Below are 23,131 nucleotides of genomic sequence, written 5' to 3'. Positions count from 1 at the left end.
GCACCCTATTTGTTTAATTATTTGCCCAGCAAAATGAGCTCCCCATCACTGGAGGTCTCTCTGGGGATACCCCATGAAGAAAATTTTCTTTTCTAAGAGTTTCTTGGCCATGGTTGTGACGTCAGCCCTTGAGTAAGATGTCAGTCCGTCCTGAGAAAATACAAACAATGACGAGGACATATTGATAACCCATTGTGGTAGCAATCAGATGAATCCCATTTGTAAGTGTTCAAATGGCCCCATAGGGTTCCATCTAGTGGGCCATCTTAATGGTCTTCCTGGGTTAGGGGTTCGATCAATCAGACATTGGTCACAAACCAATTTTGTGGCCTTGGTACAGTCACCCACTAAAGCTTTTTCATAATTTAGGTCATTTTTTTCTGTGCCATGATGAGTTGCAGAATGTAGCACATCTCGTAATGGTATTTTTAAGGACTCGGGAAGAACCAGGAGGCCATCCGGGCCCTCAGTGTATCCTCGTCTAATAATAAATTTGCACACTTGGTCTCAACATTTGTCGCTCCAGCTCGGATGCCCGATTTTGTCTTTTATATAGATTATCATAAATAATTTGGCTAGATCAATCTTAGGAGTTCACTCAAGTTGTATACTGACTGATTTAGCATGGATATCCACTAGAGCATTTCCCTGATTATTTGGGTTCTGTTTTCCAATATGAGCTTCATTTTTAATCATCCAATTCAGTCAGACAATAGAATGGCAGCGAGCAGTTCATCTACTCCCGAGTCCAGTTTACACTCTCGGTTTCCATCATGGAGCAGTGAGAGACCACCCCAAAGGCATATGTGCTGGTGGTACCTTTGGGTAGCTAATGAGTGAGGGCATGTCACTCTGCTCGTTACAGACTTAAAACAGGGAAGATTCCCCTTTCCTCAGTAACTCATACTGAGTTACTGCAGCATTCCTGTGTGTAGCTTCCCTTCTACATCCTTAGCATCGGAACTATTGACGAAGAGTATCAAATCTGGGTTTTCTAATGACTGGTCCTGTAAGTCGTGTGAAGGGTCAGGAACCGTGACCGAACATCTGCACATTTACCAGATCGGTACCATCCTCAGGCCGGGACAGGAGGGTTGAGTGAAAATTGCAACCTGCCCTTAACTTTTTCCCTTATGTTCCTGATTCACCATCAATGCCAGAAAATATTTGGGGAGCTTCCATGGCTTTTGTTGTCTCTGGCCCCTAAAATTCAGAGGTCGGCCTGTATAATAACCCAGGTCACTTTCACCAGACCACACCCGTGGGCACCCCTCCGCAAGCCGGGCTGACCCCCAGGGTCTCCTCTCTGCATGGCTAAATCCCCCCACCACCCGCCTCTCCTCTCAGAGGCAAGCTGTAGGCCCCCCACTGAGTGCAAAGAGTAGTGCCCCACTGCACCCCCTCCAACTTCCCCAGCAGATTAGTCCCTTTGGGAGTCAGTTACCCAGATGCCTTACCACCACTTCCCCTTGGGTTATTAGTGGTAAATTTGCTATCGAAAAAGAGTTTCCTTCATGATCTGCATGGGGTGATCAGCCGTGCAGTGACCGTGTCCATACTAAATACACGTGAAGGTAGGGGTTAATAAAAGCAGGCACCAATCACCTGCCTCTTGGTTCTCCAGGTTTCCTGGAAACCACTGTGCTTTGAGAACAAATGCTGGTTCTCAGACCGCTGTTTTTATCGCCTGGGCTCAGTATATGTGGTGTTGGGAAAGGCTGTCTGGTTCCCTGACAGCGATCGTTTCAAAAAATCTTTCTGTATGTATCCGTCTCCTAGTCTGTAGATTATTTACACGTACACACAGACGACCTTTAGCTGTTTTTTTTTAAAGATTTTATTTATTTATTTGACAGATGGAGATTATAAGTAGGCAGAGAGGCAGGCAGAGAGAGGAGAAAGCAGGCTCCCTGCTGAGCAGAGAGCCCGATGTGGGGCTCGATCCTAGGACTCTGGGATCATGACCTGAGCCGAAGACAGAGGCTTTAATCCACTGAGCCACCCAGGCTTCCCCCTTTAGCCGTTTTTATAATGCTTCAAGGGAACCTACTTATGACATAAAGCTGCTAGTAGAATGAACTGGAAGGGAACCTTCCTCCAAGCCCACACGTATTGGAAGGAAAAAAAAGAGAAACTTAAAAGCAATACCAGAATATTATGGTAATTTAATATTATGATAAGGTCATTCTGAACATAAATTAGTGTCTGTTAGGCATACATTTGTGACTTTGAAAACATTGATGTGGGTTATTGAGCATATATTTTATTTTTTGTTTTTAAGATTTTATTTATTTGACTGAGAGTGGGAACGCAAGCAGGGGGAGTGGTAGAGGGAGAAACAGATTCCCCTCTGAACAAGTAGCCCCCTGCAGGGCTCCATTCCAGAACCCTGGGATCATGACCTGAGCTGAAGGCAGATGCTTAACTGACTGAGCTACCCAGGCACTCCTGAGCATAAATTTTAGATGCTTACGATTCAAGGGGAAATGTACAGAAGTGTGAGTAGCACATCGAACAAGGATCAGAACTGGTTCTATGTTCAACTCCTGGCTCTATACCAACTAGCCATGTGACCTTGGGCAAACCACTGATGGAAACTGAGGCCCCACTTGAAACCTCACATTTGTGCATTACAGTTCTCCAAGGCTCTTTCCAGATTCTGCCCCCTCAGCCTGTGACCTAATAAATACCACACCTCACCAAAGTTCCCAGCAGGAATGGAGAAGAGGTGTGTATTATCCAGCTGGGACAGCAAATACATTGTGTTTTTAAGTAGCTCTGGGTTCTTTGTCTATTTACACAGGTTTACCTTCTTGTGAACACTGTATCTTTTTTTTTTTTAGATTTTTTTTTAAATTTTTATTTATTTGACAGAGATCACAGGTAGGCAGAGAGGCAGGCAGAGAGAGTGAGAGGGAAGCAGGCTCTCTGCCAAGCAGAGAGCCCGATGCGGGACTCGATCCCAGAACCCTGAGATCATGACCTGAGCCGAAGGCAGCGGCTTAAACCACTGAGCCACCCAGGCGGCCCTGAACACTGTATCTTAATTACACTTTAGTGTATTAGTGTATAGTTGTGTCTTTGAGGGTATAAAGCCTACTCCATGTCTGACCACCTTCCAGAAAAACCCAGAACTGCTGAGTACCTTGTGCTCGTGGGCCCAGGTGCCCTGGTCTCACCCAGAAGCACAGTGATAATAATCTTTGAGGAGGCTGGGTTCTCTTTCCTCTCTGGAAACACCCCAATTTACCATTTTACGACTTCGTTGAATGGGACTTTCTAAAAAACGGTATGACTTCTTTGAATGAACTTTTTTTTAAAGATTTTATTTATTTATTTATTTATTTGACAGAGAGAGAGAGATCATAAATAGGCAGAGAGGCAGGTAGGGGGTGGGGGGGGACAGGCTCCCTACTGAGCAGAGAGCCCAAAGCGGGGCTTGATCCCAGGACCCTGAGATCATGACCTGAGCCAAAGGCAGAGGCTTAACCCACTGAGCCACCCAGGTGCCCCTGAATGAACGTTTAAAAGATATGCTCACGATTCACCGAACTGTTGGTGATCTTCCTAAGCTTAGATCTGCGAGATTTTATTTGCTCAGGATATTCTCAGTTCTGAGTATAAATGTAGACACACGAGAAATTCCTTGCTTTCTTCAACATGCATTTTAGGGTGTAGCAATTATTAATTACGTGAAGCCTTTTAGTTCTTAAATGTCTAAGGAAAGATTTCTTCAGAGAAATAACTCCCCGCAGGAAAAGCCTTTGAGCGAGCACCCTCCAAGCAACCTACTTGGGTGTCCTGACCCGTGGTTTGCGTCTGCGGTTGGCACTTGCTCAGAGTCTGGAGCTGGCTTTGCAAAGCCTTTGGTATGAGCATTGTCACGCCTCTTCCAGGGAAGCAGAGAGACCCCCTGGAGAACAGGGAGGTGCCTGAGACCCTGAAGCCAAAGTCCAGGCTGGAGCACAGAGCACAGACCACCAGGGAACGGGAAGCCTGGACCAGCCTCCCAGAATCCAAATGAGCTCAAACAAGCAGCCCACTTTTGTGATCTTCACAGTCAACCAGACTGTTCACCGTATCATTGACTTCCTTGCAAAATACCATTCACCTACTCTTTGATGACCTAGCCCGAAATAAAAGGGAAAACACTTTGTCTTAGCACTTCACTAAATGTCACTATCCAAACCAGGAGTCAGAAAACAGACTCTGGTCCCAAGGTCACACTACAGTAGCTGTGTAACTTTGAACTGCCTTGCCTTCTTCGGTCTTTGGTGGCCTGTGGAATGTGGAACCTGTCCAATCCCTCTCCCAGGGCCACTGAGAAGATGTCACAGGACAATATGTGAAGGTTTCCAGAGCTGTGAAATGCCAGGTGATATTTCTTTGACAATTAAATATTCGGGGTGGGGGAATCATAGCATCTTTCACAGCCAAATGGAATTGTTCAGGTATTGGAGAAAGCTAGAAATATTTAGGCAGATTACACCAAGGTTTACACAGGCTTTGCCTGACTCATTAAGCCATTCACAATCAGTTCCATAATTATTCTTCACTCAGGACTTTAGGCAATCTCAGAAAATACCTCCCTTGCTTTCCTCAGCAGTAACCACATTAAAGTATGCAACACACTTTAATCATCATGCTTTTTTCCATGGAGGTAAGCTATAAATAGAACAGACTACTTTTTTCTTATTGAGAGAGAGAGAAAGAGAGCGAGCTCAGGGGAGGGCCAGAGGGAGACAGAGAATCCCAAGTAGGCTCCATGTTCCAGCAGCCCTGAGTCCAGTGGTGGGCTGGACCCCACGAGCCGGAGATCATGACCTGAGCCAAAATCAAGAGTCAGAGGCTTAACCTACTGAGCCACTCAGGCACCCTTAGAACAGGCTTTTAAAAGCATAAGCAAAGAACCAAATCAGTGGCCTAAAAGCCTGGATGATTGCCAGAAGCAGCAGGCCTTCTGAACCAACCCTTTGTGTTCCCTGTGATGGTGGGAAGTGCCGAGCTGTGCCCATGGGCGCCACTCACCAAGTGGGTGGCTCTGAGCCACCCCGTGGAGCCTCTCTGGGCTCAACTGGGCTGCTCCCAGGCTTAGGCAGAGTATACAAACCTGTATGCACATGACTACATCCAACAGATGGACCCCAAGAACAGACAGATTTGCAGGAGCCGAAGCCTTCCCACTCCACGGCTTCGACCTCTCCCTCTGCCCCAGCACTGGTCAGGCTTCCCTTCCTTTAGGCCCTTGGAGATCAGAGGTTCCTGTCTGCGATGACAGTACACCCATTCCAAGAATGAAGACCATCTCTGCAATCAAACTGTCAACTTTCTAGAAAATGTCGGCATGACTCCGCAGGGACGTGCTGTTATCTCGAAGGGCCCAGAGGAAGCTGCGGAGAGAGACCTGGATCACAGCGGTGCAGAACTCTGCCCCCTTGAGAGGGAAAAGGAGAGGCTCCAGGTTACCAATGGTGGGGAACCCGAAAGGACCTGGCTGCCGTTCGCACGTCTGTGCTCACGTACAGAAGATGATCGAGAGTGTCACACCAGGCTTCCAGTAAAACGTACGGTCTGGTCTGCTCGCTTTCCCAACAGCATCATTATTCAGAAGAATGGTTCTCTTGTTGAAATCGGCCATTTCTTGGGCAAAAAAAATACAGCTTCAGGGTGTGCCTGAGGCCCAGCCTTGCCTGCTCAGTCTCTCTGGCCCAGAAAGATGAGTTAATTCTTGAAACAAACTTGAACTTGTATCAAAGTCAACTGCTTTGATTGTTTGATTCAGCAAGTCCCAACAGTGAAAGACAAGGGTACCAGAAAGCTTGGGGATGGTATCTATGTTTCTGAAAAGAAACACTTCAAGAGATGGCTGATGAATAAGATTTAAATGGTCCAGATACAGAAATAGCAAGATGTCCAGTGAGTCCTCAGACTTACTTGTGTTATTTCAAAGATGCAATAAAAGTTGTGTATTAAGTTGGGGAAAAAAAGAAATGTAGGTCAGGGTAACCTTGGCCTGCCCTCCAGTGACCAGCACTGCATAGTCCCACTGGAGAGGGCTGGCAGGAGGGGCTTGCACAGGGCTCCGGGAGAACCCGTGAGCATGGCTCAGGCTTCCTGGAGGCGGTGATGGCTCTGAGTTTGAGGAGGTGAGTTGCTGAGTTGCAGGGGGGAGAGGGGAGTGGAGTGTGGGCTTGGTCAGGGATCAGGAGCAGAACATTCCAGGGGGAGTGGGAGTTCGGACCAAGTGCTGCACAGTGGGGGAGGGGCATAGTGTCATCCAGGACGGGGACAAGAAGGTGATGCTAAAAACACCAGGGCCAACTCACAAGGCCTTTAGCACTAAGCAGCCCTTCATGCTGAAAACACTCAAGAGAGTGCTTTTGTCACTAGACCTCTCCAGCGGTCAGTAGGTGAGCTGCCATTCCACGAGGCAACGTTCATGGTTCATGAGGCATGCCACAGGGTTGTCCTCTGTTCCGTAAGATGATTGAATACATTCAGGCATAACCTATTTGGGGCTCTGACAATGTCTCCTGGAGGCCTCTTCAGCCTAATGAGGGAGTCTCCCAGGGGGGATGCGGGAGGCATAGGAATACCCTGGTCCAGCCTCCCACTCAGGTGAATGACCTGGTCTCTGTGCTACAGATCCCACCAGTCACTGTCTTACAGTAGACTGGGGATTTACCTGACGGAGTCACCGCCAGAAAAGCAACAGTATCAGTCATTTAGCTCCCCCATCAGCCCTGGGGGAGGAGGAAGCTGTGCAGGGGCAGGAAGGGCCCAGGGTCATTCTGATATGCCGAACTGCTGTGCAATCCCATATCTCCTGCCCAGGTCCAGATGGCCTGACTCCGCATGGGCATGACCTCTGTCCCCTCCCCATCCCCCAGGATGGCCTTGCTTCTCACCCCAAGCTCTGTGCACATCTGGCACCTGGACCAGATTCACCGAAACCATTTCAGTAAAGGGTTAGGTTAATGAAAAGCCCTTTCCTCCTTGTTTTGGGTTTCAGCCTCCAACGGCCATTTAGCAGGAGTGTTTTCATGTTGTGACTTTTTCAGTTCTCCACGTCTCAGGTGGAATGTCAGCAGGGTGCCCCCAAGGCCTCTGCCCTGGACAGGGAGGCAGCTCCACACCCTTCTCATGCTGCGGGACCCACATGGCACAGAGAGCCAGAGCTCCAGCCTCCCTGGCCTGGAAAAGAGTGAGTCTCACTAAGATATTAATGACTTAAGGGACAACTGGGGGGCTCATTCTGTTGAGCATCCGACTCTTGATTTCAGCTTGGGCCATGATCTCAGGGTCCTAAAATCGAGCCCACTCCCCCCCACCCCAACACTCAATCCACCCCCCAACAAGACTCTGACCGTAGCAGGAAGTCTGCTTAGGATTCTCTCCTTCTCTCTCCCTCTGCCCCTCTCCCCCGCTCTCTCTCTAAATAAATATTTTTTGAAAAAAATATTAATGACTTAAGTCACACACACAGTAGGTATGTGGTTTTTCTTTTTCGATTTTCAACAACTAAAACGAAGTCAAAGCCCTTAATCACATGTGTTGCTATGAAGATACGCCTCCCTGGTCATGAGGGAGCTTTTTAGAATTACACAGAGGGCTTTTTCTTTTGCCCCTTGTAGCATGCCCCTTCTTCTCAGCATGTCCTTTAGATCTTTGGGGATTCTGATTCTTCATTTTACTGAAATCATGCCAGCACTAAGGCACCCAGGTTACACCCCAGAGCAGAAAGGTCTGGGGCTAGAGAAAGAGGTATCTGGACAGGGTGTGTCCTTTTTCTTTTTTTAAGATTTTTTTTTTTTTTTTTTTACATAGAGAGAGATCACAAGTAGGCAGAGAGGCAGAGAGAGAGGAAAGGAAGCAGGCTCCCCGCTGAGCAGAGAGCCTGATGCGGGGCTCGATTCCAGGACCCTGAGATCATGACCTGAGCTGAAGGCAGAGGCTTACCCCACTGAGCCCCCCAGGCGCCCCAGGGTGTGTCCTTCTTAAGAACCAGCGGCAGGTAGGCCTCCGAGCCTGAGAAGAATGTCGCAAGCAGCTTCCTGCGGCCAAAGGGTGTCCCATCTTATGGTCTCATGACAAATTCTGGCGCACCAAAGCTTCGAGGCCGCTGACTACACTTATTCCCCGGGAGCCCCGCCTCCCACCTGAGCTCCCCTCCTCTTCTTCATGGAGCCCAGGCCGCGCGGGTCATAGGAGGCGCAGTCTCGCCAGAACAAGCCACTGGGCAGTGACTTCTGAGGACCGAACCTTCTGCACCAAATTCCCCAGAGAGGAGCTTAGCTTCTGGGGAAACCGGCCCGGCACCCCCCTGCCCCTCCCCGGGAGTGATTCTCTGTGTCCCTAGACCTGGGGCCGGGGAGCTCGGCCGCGCGGCGCTGGGCGGAGGCCGCCCCCTGCTGTCGGCGGTGGCGAACTGCGTGGCGCCCGAGGCTACAGGTGCTCGCAGGCGTGGGCGCCCTGCAAAAACCATTTAGGCTCTGAGCTGACCCTGAGACTTAGGGGGTGATTTGAGCTGTCTGTCCCTGGACGGCAGGCGGAACTTACCTGCTGTGCTCTTCCGTACCCATGACTGTGTGGACACGGGATGTAGGAATCGTGACGGAGTAAATGCCATTATTCTATGTAATATGTATGCCACAGTGTGTGGGTAACCAAAAATTGTCAGCATAGGTCATGGCCAAAGTAAAGATACGATGTAAAATCTGAGTCCAATAAGAGTACAAGATGGAACTGAACAAGTTCATCCAGAGTTTAATCAAGTGTTCGACAGGAGGTGGTTTTTGTTTTTCTGGCTACAGTAGTAACTTGGGAAGAGGCATTTAATGACTTTAAGTGAAATTTAAGATGGAATGGGAGGGCCGCCTGGCTGGCTCAGTCGTTTAGGGTCTGCCTTCGGCTGGGGGTCATGATCCCAGGCTCCTGGGATCAAGCCCTGCATCAGGCTCCCTGCTCAAGGGAAGCCTGCTTCTCCCTCTCCCACTCCCCCCTGCTTGTGTTCCCTCTCTCACTGTATCTCTCTCTGTCAAACAAATAAATAAACTCTTTAAAAAATAATAATAATAAAAGATGGAATGGGAGCCCTGCTTCTGGACACGGACATGCAGAGTTTTGCAAGCTGAAGAGTCTCCCCGCCATCCCCACTGACCAGGGCTTGCTGACCCAGGCTGGAGGCTGTGTCCCAGCACTGGGGATGCTCGGGAGGGGTCCTTGGCCAAACTGCCCACGGATGCCGCTGACCCCCGGACGCTAGGGCCGAGCATGGCACTACGGCCGGTGAAACTGTGTGGAAATCTACAACACTATCAGTCAGGTCTTCAGAGTAGAGTGGTGCCCCCTGATAGACACGGCCTTCCTTTGTTAACACTTACTTTGCCATCCAGAAAAGCGCACTGTTAATTTGTGGTCAAACCCGTGTTATCAACAGTCGGGTCCTTCTTCCGGGACCTACCAAATGAAGATAATGGCGTCAAACTGCAGCCATCTTCACAGCCCATGGCAGTGAAATTCCAGCTTCTTCCTTGATGGAAAATTTGCTAATGTATGGTTTTAAACTTGTCATTAACAAAAATGCCTCAAGAGGTACGGTGCCCTAAGAAGGAAAAAACTGAATATGGAGCAGGCTACTGAGATGGAAAATGTGAAATCTTTGGTTCACAGTCTGTTTCCAGCTTTGCATTTAGAAGACTTTCAGAAAAAGAGAGAGCTCCATTCACTAGAGAAAACCCACCACCTGGTGGGACAGCCCCAGCCTCTCCAACAGATAAAAGCAGGAATCAAAGCTCACTCAGAAGCCAAAACCAGCCACCGTGGCGGTGGGGGGTGGGGGGGGGAACGACATGCAGTGGTCTGGCTCCCCCCACTGGGTGTGCTCCTGGGATGTGATGGCACCAGTGTCAAACCTCAGCACATTTGCAAACTCCATGGTCTTTTCTGCAGACTTTGTCATCACTCAACAGGATCATAGGTATCAGCTGTTAAGGGTCCGCGGTTTCTTCACTTCCTGCATAAGAAATCAAAGCACTGGCGTTCAAGATAGTGCAGTACAAGTTAGAAGATCCTGCCAAGGCTACAGAATCCCTCAAACAGTTGGGCCCCTCTCTCCGTTTATAAATGCAAGGAAAGGAACTCAAGGAAAAGAGTTCATCTTACATTTTCAAATATCATTGAATTTTTCCAGTATGTGCTGATTCTGCAACTTAGAAACTGGAGTGTTTTGAGTCCCACAGTACCTTTGCATTTGAGTGTTTCAATCCCTTTCGTTAATTTTAAAAAAAAAAAAAAGCTTGGGGATAAAAAAAGGTGTTGCCAATTAAGTATTTCAAGGACAGGGACCATGGCTTTTTTTTTTTTTTTTAAACATCTTCCCAGAATAGGAAAAATCTTAATTCAACAGCATGCCGATAATCATTTATTGAACATATCCCAGCAACACTACTTACTTGCTGTGAAATACCTTAGGTTTTTAGTATTCTCTGTGCCTCGGTTTCATCATCTGTAAAATAGGTAATAACATCATGTACTCATAGGGCGAGGAGTAAATGATCCGTAGTGCTCTCAGCACCATTGTTGGCCAGACAAAAGGACTCATAGGAAATGCTTGTTCTTATTTTTACATCTACCCAATTAAGTTCTGAGCTAAGTGCTGGAGTTACTCATAATAAGACATGATCCCCATCCTCAAGAAGTACTTGAAGTAAAGATGTATAGAAACAGGAAGGTAAGATTATCAAGGATCAATGCTGTAAAAACACAAGAACAAGGTGCTGGGGGACAATGGACAGGAGAAATGTGTCAGAGGGGAAGGGCACCAGAAGGCCTAATGGGAGGGGTAACATCTGAGCTAAGTCTTGAAGGATGAGTTAGGATTTGGAGTGGATGAAGGGAAGCAGTCTGAGCAGAAGAAATCACATGAACAAAGATGCTGAGTCAGCATGCCAGTGTGTAGTAAATTCAGCACCAGCCCGTGGCTTGTGTGACCAGAGGGTGGGAGAGAGGGGTGAGGGCAGCAAGCAGGGAGGCCCGAGAAATCATCATAATCAGGGGCACCTCTGCCTCTGCCTTCAGCTCAGGTCATGATCTCAGGGTCCTGGGATGGAGCCCCACATCGGGCTCTCTGCTCAGTGGGGAGCCTGCTTCCTCCTCTCTCTGCCTGCCTCTCTGCCTACTTGTGATCTCTGTCTGTCAAATAAATAAATAAATAAATTTTTTAAAAGTTTAAAAAGAAATCATCATAATCAGTAGCGAGCATCAGTGAAGGCTTACTTACCCAATGCCAGGCACCATGAACTGTGAGAAAGTCATGGAGCCCTAGGAGCCATGCTGAAGACCATGATTTGTCTTGCAATGAGACACCATCAAAGCTACCTGAGCAGATTCCCTATTTGCCAAAGGACTGGAGCACACAGCAGGCTCTCGGTAAACATCTGTCAGATTAAATTCCACAAGATGGCAGTAGAGTTTAAATGGTGGCAAGACCCATACAAGTATGAAAGTTACAAAACAAACTCAGTAATGGCGTAGTTCAAATGTACTTGATACCTAGAAGGAATGAGTAGGTCCATTCAAGACACACAGCTTGTTTTAGAATCAATGAAAACTACGAAGCCACGCAGAGAAGCAGTTTCTACCAAAGGTCACTGTTCTACAAAGCGTGAACATAACAAGTATAGATTTATCTAAATATAGTATCTTATTCCTGAGGCAGCAGTGAGGAGATTAAACCCTGCTCTGCGACAGAATGCAGTCATCCCAGGGCCCTGGCTGGAGGGGAATTGCAGTCCCCATTCTGGTGGTAAGGATATGGGGAAATGGTGTTTCCAGTGGAAGCCAAATCCCTCGCTTCCCAGTAAGTGCACTTGAAGCCGGTTTTGTGCTCTCCAGCAGATTTGTAAGGTCTTGTTAGGGGACACAGGAAGCTGTACCTATGTTGGATCTACGTGCAAGGCATGCAAATATGACATAATTGCTACTCCAAATTCTGAAAAGCCCTAAGCGATTGGATACATTGGCCATAATCTTGTCTTGTCCAGAGCATTTTCCAAGCTTGCAAACCACCAGATGTGTGTATAAACCTCCGGGCTTCCCCAGGGCTATCACCAATGTGCCTACTGACAGCTATGGCTAGAGAAACTTTATGCAAAGCCTAGAATGTGAGAAGGAGGACTGGTGTGGGGCAAGCAGATAGGCGAAAAACCGGTCCTGTTGGCCACGCACTCCCTAGGTCCCGCAGTGCCTGGGAGAGTGGGGTGTCTACTGCCATCTAGTGGCTGGCAATATAGACACACCTCATACTTCCCTGCAGGCTTTCTGGAGCACCCCAGGTGGGGGTGGAGGCACAAACCAGGAGCCAAATGGGGCCAGGAGTTGTGTAAGAAGGATCTTGTCCCTGGCACATACAAAAGATGACCTTTGCTGTCTTTTGGCTTGGAATAACTTCCAACTGTGTTTCTACATTGCCTCCAAAGACACATTTTAGGCTTTGAGAAAAGCATGAGATTTTGCTCACCCAGGATCACTGTAGGGATTTAGTGCTTGGTATGGGTGTCCTACCCTGTAACTGCACTGGCCTCTGATGAATTTCTGATTAGCAGCAAGATCAATGAAGAAAAGGTAGTAAAAGGTGACAGGAAGATAGCCTGGGTGGCTCAGTGGGTTAACTGTCTGCCTTTGTCTCAGGTCATGATCCCAGAGCCCTGGGATCAAACCCCACATTGGGCTCCTTGCTCAGCAATGTGCTCTCTATCACATAAAATCTTAGAACAAACAAACAAACAAACCACTAAAGAGATTTCCAGTGTGATACTATTTTGCTCTAATACTAGTTTTTTTTTAATTGAAGTATGATTTACCAATGGTAGAGCTCACCCTTTGTAATGTGCATCTCTGCCAAACTTGACAATGCATGTAGTTGTGTTACTACCACCACAGCCAAGAGTTTCAACCAGACCATCACACCCCCCACCCCCAGAAAATTCCCCAGTACACCCTTTGTAGTCACTCTCCTCCCAACCCCAGCTCCTGGGGTGGCTGTATTTTTGCCTTTTCCAAAATGTCCTATCAATGGGATTACACAGTCCGTAGTCTTTGGAGTCTTGCTTCTTTCCCTTAGCAAAAAGCATTTCGGGCTCAAGCGTGTCGTTGCATATGCAGCAGGAATTCATGCCTTTTTTCCTGCCTGGCAGTCGTCTCTTGTACGGACGACTTGTCTGTTTACGCATGCCCAGTTGAGGCACATTTGGGTGGTCGTTTCCAGTTTGGGATCATCATGAATAAAGCCGCCATCTATATCCACCTTTCTATGTGAACATGAGTTCCTAGTCCCCTGGGTAAGTACCTTGAGATGGGATTGCTGAGTTGTCTGGTTGACGGTTTAACTTAAAAGAAGCTGCGGAGCTATTGCCCAGTTTGCGTTCCCAGGAGCCATGCACGAGAGTTCCTGTTGCTCTGGCTCCAAGCGCTCTATCAGCACTGGGTATTGTCGTATTCATTGTGGTTTTATTTTTAAGTGAACTCCACATCACACGTGGGGCTTGAACTCACAACCCCGTGTCAGATTTGTTTTTAAATTTTAAACTTGCCCCATCCTGAGGTGCCTCGGTGGCCCAGTCAGGTGGGAGGCGGGTCTCTTGATTTCTGCTCAGGTCATGATCTCAGGGTCGTTGTGCCCAGCGTGGAGTCTGCTTGGGATTCTCTTTATCCCGCTCCCTCTGCTCCTCCCCACCCCACCCCACCCCACCCCCGCACTCTCTCTCCTTCAAAAATAAATACATAAATACACAAATAAGTTTCACCATCCTAGTCTACGTCCATACCACCCTGAACGCGCCCGATCTCGTCTGATCTCGGAAGCTAAGCAGGGTCGGGCCTGGTTAGTACTTGGATGGGACACCATCCTAATAGATGGTACCTCATCATAATTCTAATTTGCATTTCTCTAATGACTAATAATGCTGACTTTCTATTAGTGTGCTTATTTGTACATGAATTATCTTCTTTAGTGAAGTATCTCTCCAAATATCTTGCCCATTTTCTATTGAGTTGTTTCTTTTCTTGTCATTGAGTTATTTAGAAAACCTTAATCAGAGGGAGGCCTGGGTGGCTCAGATGGTTGAGCGGCTGCCTTTGGCTCAGGTCATGATCTCAGAGTCCTGAGATCAAGCCCCACGTTGGGTTCCTTGCTCAGCAGGGAGCCTGCTTCTCCCTCTGCCTGTTGCTCCTCCCCACCTGCCCATGCTCTCTCTCTCTCTGACAAATAAATAAATAAATAAAATCTTGAAAAGAAAGAAAACCTTTATCAGATATGTAATTTGCAAATACTTTCTCCACATCCATAGCTTGACTTTTCATTTTCCTAACAATCCCAGAGCAAACATTCCTAATTTTTATAAAGTTCAGTTTATCATTTTTTTCTCTTATGGTTCATGACTTTGACATTGTAGCTAAGAAATCTCTGCCTAACCCAAGCTCAGCATATTTTTCTCCTATTTTATATTCCAGAAAGGTTATAGTTTTAGGTTGTACATTTAGGTCTGTGATCCAGGTTGAGTTATATTTGTATATGGTCCGAGGTATGGATCAAAGTTCATTCTTTCATAGGGACAGCCAACATTCCAGAATCATTTGTTGAAAGACTAGGTTTTTTCATGGACTTTGCATTTTGTTGATCAGTTGACCATATATGTAGGGATCTATTTTTGAACTCTCTTCTGGTGCATTTTGGTCCGTGTGTCTCTCCTTTCACCAATACCACATGCAGTCCATGACTGCAGCTTTATAGTAAGTCTTCAAGTCAGGTAGAGTGAGTCTTTCAATTTTATTCTTCTTTTTCAAAATTCTTTTGGCTCCTTTGACTTTCCACCTAAAGTTTGGAATCACCTTGTTGATTTTCTAAAAGAAAGAATTCCTGCTAGCATGTTGATTGGGGTTGCATTGAATCTGTAGATCAGTTTGGACAGAACTGGCATCTTGTCAGTACTGAACAATATTGAATCCACAAACAAGAGGTCTGGTCCCCATTTATTTATATCTTCCTTGATTTCTTCATCCGTGTTTTATGGTTTTCTGAAAACCATAGGTTTTCCATAGACCATAGGTCTTTGACATATTTTGCTAGATTTCTACTCAAGTATTTTGTCATTTTTGTTATTTTTTTATTGTGGTGCATTTATCACCACTAACCATTTTCAGAATTTCTTCATCATCCCAAGCTGAAACGCTGTATCCATTAAATGTTAACTTCTCACACTTAACCATGACGAGCACGGAGTATTGTATAGAATTGTTGAATCACTATCTTGTACACGTGAAACCAATATAATACTCTATATTAACTATATTGGAATTGAAATTTAAAAATTAATTTAAAAATAAAAAATAAAAAGCCCCCCAGTCAGTTAAATGCCAGATTCTTGGTTTTGGTTCAGGTCATGATCTCATGGGTGGTGAGATCAAGCCCAGGTCGGGCTCCACACTCAGCAGGGAGTCTGCTTGATTCTCTCTCCCTCTGCCCCTCCTCCTGCTTGAGGGCACACCCTCTCTCTCTCTCTCCCTGTCTCTCTCAAATAAATAAGTCTTTAAAACAACAACAACAACAAACAAACAAACAAACAAAATAACCTCATTCTTTCCCTTTCCCTAGCCCCGGGTTACCTCTATTCTACTTTCTGTCACTACGAATTTGACTACTATTTCATAGCAGTTGAATCACATAGTATTTGTCCCTCTGTGACTGGCTTATTCCATTCAGTGTAATGTTCTCCAGGCTCATTCATGTTGTAGAATGTGTCAGAATTCTTTCGTTTTGAAGGCAGAATAACATTCCCTTGGATGGGTATACCACATTTTGCTTATCCAATCATCCCTTTACAGATACTTGGGTGGCTTCTACCTCTTGACTATTGTGAATAAGGCTGATATAAATATAAATGTACAAATATCTGTTTGAGTCCCTGCTTTGAATTCTTTTGTGTTTATACCCGATCCTATGGTAATTCTATTTTTAATTTTTTGAGGAACCACCATATGGCTTTCCATAGCATCTGTACCATTTTGCATTACTATTCTCAATGCAAAACTCTTCCAGTTTCTCCACATACTCACCAACACTTGTTTTCCTTTTTTTTTTTTTTTGGTGTTTTTTTTTTCCTTGAAAATTGCTATCCTATTGGGTGTAAAGTGATATCTCATTTTGGTTTCGATGTGCATTTCCTTAATGTCTAATTATGCTGAACATCTTTGCATGTGCTTATTGGTCATTTGTAATATCTTCTTTGGGAAAATGTCTGTTTCTGTTCTTTGATTATTTTTTTAATTGAGTTATTTTTATGGTTGAGTTGTTAAAATTCTTTATGTATTCTAGATATTAGAACCTTGTCAGATATATGACTTACAAATATATTCTCCTGTTCTGTGGGTTGTCTTTTCACTTTCCTGCTAGTGCCCCCCCCTTTTTAAAAGATTTTATTTATTTATTTGACAGAGATCACAAGTAGGCAGAGAGGCAGGCAGAGAGAGAGAGAGAAGCAGGCTCCCTGCTGAGCAGAGAGCCTGACATGGGGCTTGATCCCAGAACTCTGGGATCATGACCTGAGCCGAAGGCAGAGGCTTTAACCCACTGAGCCACCCAGGCGCCCCTCCTGTTAGTGCTCTTTGATGTGTGAAAGTTTTACATTTTCATTAAGTCCAGTGTAGTTGTTTTGTTTTGTAGATGCCCTTAATCAGCTTGAGGAAATTCTTCCCTGTGTTTATTTTGCTAAGAGTTTTTATCATGAACCGTTATTGAATTTTGTCAAATGCTTTCTCTGCATCTACTGAGATAATTGTATGGTTTTTCTTTATTATTATTATTTTTTTATTAATATATAATGTATTTTTTGCCCCAGGGGTACAGGTCTGTGAATCATCAAGCTTACACATTTCACAGCGATCACCATAGCACACGCCCTCCCCAGTGTCCATAACCCCACCACCCTCTCCCTACATCCCCAGACCCCCTAGCAACCCTCTGTTTTGTGAGATTAAGAGTCTCTTATGGTTTGTCTCCCTCCCTATCCCAACTTGTTTCCTTTTTTTCCTTCCCTACCCCCCACAACCCCCTGCCCTGCCTCTCAAATTCCTCATATCAGAGGGATCTTATGATAATTATCTTTGTCTGATTGACTTATTTCCCTCAGCATAATACCCTCTAGTTCCATCCATGTCATTGCAAATGGCAAGATTTCATTTCTTTTGATGGCTGCATAATATTCCATTGAGTGTATGTGTGTGTGTGTGTGTGTGTGTGTGTGTGTACCACTTCTTCTTTATCCATTCATCTGTCAGTGGACATCTAGGTTCTTTCCAGTTTGGCTATTGTGCACATTGCTGCTATAAACACTCGGATGCACGTGCCCCTTCAGATCACTGCATTTGTATCTTTGGGATAAATGCCCAGTGGGGCGATTGCTGGGTCGTAAGGTAGCTCTATTTTCAATTTTTTGAGGAACCTCCATACTGTTTTCCAGCACCAGCTTGCATTCCCACCAACAGTGTAGGAGGGTTCCCCTTTCTCTGCATCCTTGCCAACATCTGTTGTTTCCTGACTTGAGCCAAAGGCAGCCGCTCAACAGACTGAGCCACCCAGGCATCCTTGGAGCTAAATTTTGAAAAATAACGCTGATTAGGGTGCCTGGGTGGCTTAGTCATTTAAGCATCCAACTCTTGATGTCAGCTCAGGTCATGATCTTGGGCTTGTGAGATGGAGCCCCGTGTGGGGTTTGGCACTGGGCATGGAGTTTGCTTAAGGTTCTTCCTCTGCCCCTCCCCCACTGTCGTGCACTCTCCCTCAATTAAAACAAAACAAAACAAAACACAAAAACCTCTGATCCATTAATATTTTGAATTGGTAATACATGTACATGTTCATTAATATTCATGTTCGTAATACATGTACGTGTTCATTAATATTAATATTTTGAATTGGTAATACATGTACGAAGTTCGCAAAATACAAAGATTATAGAATACAAATTACATTCCCTCTTCATCTCTCTCTTATCCCCCAGTGCCATCCACTAAGTCAAATGTTATTAGTAGTTTTCTGAGCAACTTAAAAAGACAGGCTTCTGGGCGCCTGGGTGGCTCAGGTCAGGATCCCAGGGGCCTGAGAGTCAGTTTGGTATTTTGTTTGTTTCTTTTGCACGAACGCTTCCCCCCTTTCTGAGTGCGCGGCCCTTAAATCCAGACACCTCACTTAATGAATGTGCGGACTGATTCGTGAAGTGAAAGAGCCTGAAACACAGGCTTTATTGATTGCTCTGCTAAAATCCCCTCGAAGTGTCCAAACCGCGCTGTTTTCCCACAAGGCCCTGCTGTTCCAGTGAGGGGTTGCAGTCCGGACCTGGCCCACCTCTCTGAAAGAAGAGTCTGTCCTGACAACAGGACCCATCCCATCAACGCGCTGAAGCCTCGAGTCCTCGCCCTGGCCGGCAGGGGGCACCCCGAGTCCTGGGGGGCTTGGACACGCACCAGCGGAGGTGGGAGCTTGCCTGGCTCTAGACCTCGAGGTCTGGGCTCCACCCACCCGGTGAGACTCTGAACTCTGCAGGGGTTAGGCCAGAGTGGGTTTCCTCAACCAGACAAGGTCAGAGAGGATCTTTCCTGCAGAGAGGAAGTGGAGGCTGGCCGCTGCGGAGGGGGAGCCCCCCAGGGGTTTAGTCCCCAAACAGGGACTAAAGCTCAGGCAGGCTGCAGGGAAGGAACCGGAGGGGCAACTGAGGGTGTGTGGGCGTGGTCTGAGCCCTGTGATGTGGCAGCCTTGGCTGGAGCCCCCCTGGGGTAACCCATTGGTGGGAGATGCAGGGAGTTTAGGGGCCGATGGAGAAGATAAAACACACATGAATAATACCAGGGTTTACCCGAATCGATTCCCTGAAGAGGAATGAACAGATCAAGGGTAAAGATCATTTTTCATGTTCATATACATACTCTTGAATTACTTTCCAAAGAAGTGGAACAGTTTATACACCAACCAGCAGGAAGACGATAAATTCCCATTTTACTGCTCTCTCATCAGTGTTGGTTTTTATTTTATTTTATTTTATTTTTTAAAGATTTTACTTATTTATTTGACAGATAGATCACAAGTAGGCAGAGAGGCAGGCAGAGAGAGGAAAGGAAGCAGGCTCCCCGCTGAGCAGAAAGCCAGATTCGGGACTCGATTCCAGGACCCTGGGATCATGACCTGAGCTGAAGGCAGAAGCTTTAACCCACTGAGCCACCCAGGCACCCCAACCAGTGTTGGTTTTTAAAAAAATCTTTACTAAAGGATAGGAGACAGAAGACGGCATCTGTTTATTTTTTAAATTTATATCCTCATGGGGTGCCTGGGTGGCTCAGTCTGTTGGGTGTCTGCCTTAGGCTCAGGTCATGATCCCAGGGTCCTGGAATCAAGTCCCACATCTGGCTCAGCTCAGCTTCCTGCTCAGCAGTGGGCCTGTTTCTCCCTCTCCCACTCCCACTCCCCCTGCTTATGTTCCCTCTCTGTCTCTCTCTGTCAAATAAATAAATAAAATCTTTTTTTAAAAATTATATTCCTTTGATCATTTAGTGAGTTTTGACATTTCCTTAAGCCTATTCCTCACGTCACTATTTTTTCATTTTTGAAAACCAGTTTTGCATGCTTTAAAAAGGTAAGTTTTTGAATAAGTTATGAAGAAAAGCGTAAGTGCCAGCTATTAAATTATTACTGTAATGAAAACAGTTTAATAGACCTGGGAAGGGGGTGCCGGGGTGGCTCAGTTGGTTGAGCTGCTGCCTTCGACTCAGGTCATGATTCCAGGGTCCTGGGATTGAGCCCCGCATCAGGCTCCCTGCTCGGAGGAGGGGGAGGAGGGGAGGGGGGGAGAGGAGGGGAGGGGGGGAGGAGGAGGAGGAGGAGGCTCGCCTGTCAGCTTAAGCATCAATGCAGCAACAACAGGGAAAGAGCCCTCGGCCTCCTGCTTACATGTCAGAAATAAGAAAGTAGTATCTACTCGCATTTTAAAACATGCATATGCCCTGGCACCTGGCTGGCCCAGTTGGTAGAACGTGCGAGTCTTGATTTCAGGCTCATGAGTTCAAGCCCTGTGTTGGGCTCTGTGCAGGGTGAAGAGCCCACTTCAAAAAAAAAAAAAAAAAAGCACAGCCTAAGAGCCAACGGTTCCATTTCTTGGTGTTATACCCCAGAGAAACACCCATGCACACAGGATGCATTTATGACAATGTTTAGCACAGCACTGTTTCTATTCATGAACCATTAAAAACAGCTCAAAATGGAGCAAGAGGGGAGATGTTGTGAATAACAGGTTATATCCGTGCTGTGAATCAGGGAGCAGAAGTTCAAAAGTCAGAGGTGGGCAATGTGTACTAAGACAAGAAGAACTACATCCCGGTGAATGAAAAAGGCAAGTTGCATACAACACCAGTTACAGAAACCAATACCCCAAGTAATACTCAGATGTATATATGATCACCTAGAAAAAGGCACAAAAGGATTCACATGGGACGGAGAACTGGGCAGGAATGAGGCCAGAATTGGTGACCAGCTGAGGTGTTCCAATATCTGTCAGGTTTTCATAAAACTGTCTCATGATGACAAGGTTTTTGTGTGAAGAGTCCGGTCCTGTTTTCTATAGACATGTTGTGGTTGATGTTGGCACAACTCATTGCGAAAAAGCAGAGTTCTGCTTTGCCCTTCTGCCCAGTTGGGAAAGGCGAGAACTGTTCACCCTGGAATTAGCCCCAAAACACGGTCTTCTTTGGGCACTTTCTTTGGAGAGAAAAATTCAAATTGAAGTCAGCGGAAAAGAACATCACCTTTGTTCTTATATTTGGAAGGAAAAAAACCATCCCCAGTAATGAGAACAGCCAACATGAGTGTCGGGCAGGGACAGGGAGAGGATGACCCTGAGTTGTTCCCAGCCAGGCACAGCCTGGTCATCGAGGGCCAGCGTTGGGCCACAGGGATAGGCCCTTTCTCCCAGGCGATACTTGCAGACTGGAGCCTATGGAACCCCACAAAGAGGGTTGATCCTAGAAGACTTTCTGGAGAAAAGGTCTAGAGCTTTCCTCAGCTATTTAAGGGAGCTTGAACCCCAAAAGTTTGAGAATCATTGCATTGGGGTGACACGGTGGCATAGGCAGGCAATAACTCAACACTGAGGTTCCCATGCAGGCTACAGAAGAAATTTTAAACCTAATGCCCATTCCAGAATCTAAAAGCACTTTTGCTTTTTTTTTTTTAAGATTTTATTTACTTATTTGACAGAGACACAGCGAGAGAGGAAACACAAGCAGGGGAAGTGGGGGAGGAAGAAGCAGGCTTCCTGAGGAGCAGGGAGCCCTATGCGGGGCTTGATCCCAGGACCCTGAGATCGCGACCTGAGCCGAAGGCAACAGCTTAACCCACTGAATGGCAGTTTTGCTTTTAATCTAGATGGAGAAACAGTTGTCCAGACTGAGGCCTCCTCACCCCACAGAGGGTTCGTGCCAGCCCCCCTCCTCCCAAGGGGTTGCTAGCTTACCCCACACCCCCTCAGATCCATGGCTCCGCCTCCAGCCACAACTTTGCCTGGGGAGCTGAACGTCCACCTGGGTGACTCGTCCAGGGCCTCACTCCCAGCACGTAGCAGAGCTGGACACACACCCCCAGTGTGCCTGACACTCTGCCCCGGTTATCATTCCTCTGGCTGAGGAACAGAAGCTACTGGAACACTGAATAAAGTGTGCTCTGGCTTTCTGGAGGCCTCTAGGAAGCCTTACCCTCCTGCGTATAAACACATCTGCCCCATCCCCCAGTTCCTTTCTTCTCATTGTGATCCCCAGTCTCCTTAGTTAAAGCGTGAGAAAGACAGCGCGGGTCGGTCAGAAGCAATGCTCTCCAACGTTGTGAAAATTCACTTCAAATTCTTGTTACCTGGCTCACTCTGGCCAAGGCATCGCTCTCCGTGTTTGTGACTTGCTTTCGGGGGCACCAGAACCCAAACCTACTCTGTGTGAAAGCCAGAGGCTGGGAACGTGCTAGAAAGGCACTTCCCCCACAGCCCACACGTGAGGTCTCTCACCCATTTCCTTCTCCTGGGCTTGGCCACCACATGCTTAGGAGCAACACGTGCCCCCTGCCCTTCTCTGCCTCTCCACATGCCCTCCTGCGACCACCCACCCCCTCCTAGGGCACAGGTCCCCACTTAGGAGCAGACAGGGAGCTGGCCAGCCTTGGCTTCCAGCCGGGACCTCACCCTGAGGCCTTCTGAGTGTGAGCCACCAGCGGCAGTTCCCAGCCCACAGCTCTACCTGGTATAGCGCACGGGCCAGTGGGTTTCAGCCTAATGTCCATCTCAGCTGCCACCTTGCTTGGTCTCCCATGTTTCCCCTCTCCGGAAAGGCCTCGCTGCCTCTCCAGCTACCGACTCTGAAATATCAGGGTCTCTCCAGCTGCTTTCCTTTTTTGTCCATCATCAGGTTCTGTGAAATGTTCCCTTCCCCGCCCCAGCCCCTTCCCCTTCCCCTCCCCAACTATCAGTGCCCTTGACATCTGTCACGTGGGTCACCTACAGGCCCTCTAGCTCAGTCTGGCTTCTAAGCCACCCCGGAGTGGTCTTCTCAAATCTGTGTCTGAGCAGGTCACCCCCACCTCCTCTGTTGGTTCTCCACTGAGAACAATGGTCACGTGCCTTCCGAGCTGTGCAAATTGACTCCAGCATGGCTGCCCTGAGGGGTCATGGGACATTCTCCTCTAAAAGCCCCCACACAACCCAGGACGCCAGACACGCTGAGCAATGCAGGATAGAGTCCCCCATACACCACATGCTCCCTCATGCTTCAAGCCTCAGCTCCAGTGGCCCTTCCTGGACACCCTTCAGGTGGAATTCCTCACTTTTGTTCCCTTTGCAATATGCATTCACGTAGTAAGGCTAACATAGCCCCTTATCATTCATCAGTCCTTAACAGGCCTACCCTGAGTGCCTTAGGATCCAGACGCCTCTCCAGACCCTAGAAATATGCAAACCAATTGCACCTAGTGGCCTGCTTGGTTCCTGGTGTATCAGAATCTCCTGTGATCTTGACCTTCATGATCTTCACTGTTCCAGAACAGGTCTAA

General features: G+C 47.0%; 1 pseudogene; it reads left to right on the top strand.

Moving 5' to 3' along the window:
• The first annotated feature begins 6,126 nt into the window (after positions 1-6,126).
• Positions 6,127-10,125, top strand: LOC101678614 (annotated as a pseudogene).
• Positions 10,126-23,131: the final 13,006 nt, after the last annotated feature.

The sequence above is a fragment of the Mustela putorius genome, unplaced genomic scaffold (genome assembly GCF_011764305.1).
Source record: "Mustela putorius furo isolate JIRA1106 unplaced genomic scaffold, ASM1176430v1.1 tig00003858_pilon_pilon_pilon, whole genome shotgun sequence".
NCBI lineage: Eukaryota > Metazoa > Chordata > Mammalia > Carnivora > Mustelidae > Mustela > Mustela putorius.
Note: the sequence above shows the minus strand (reverse complement) of the source record. Positions and strands in the feature narration are given on the sequence as shown.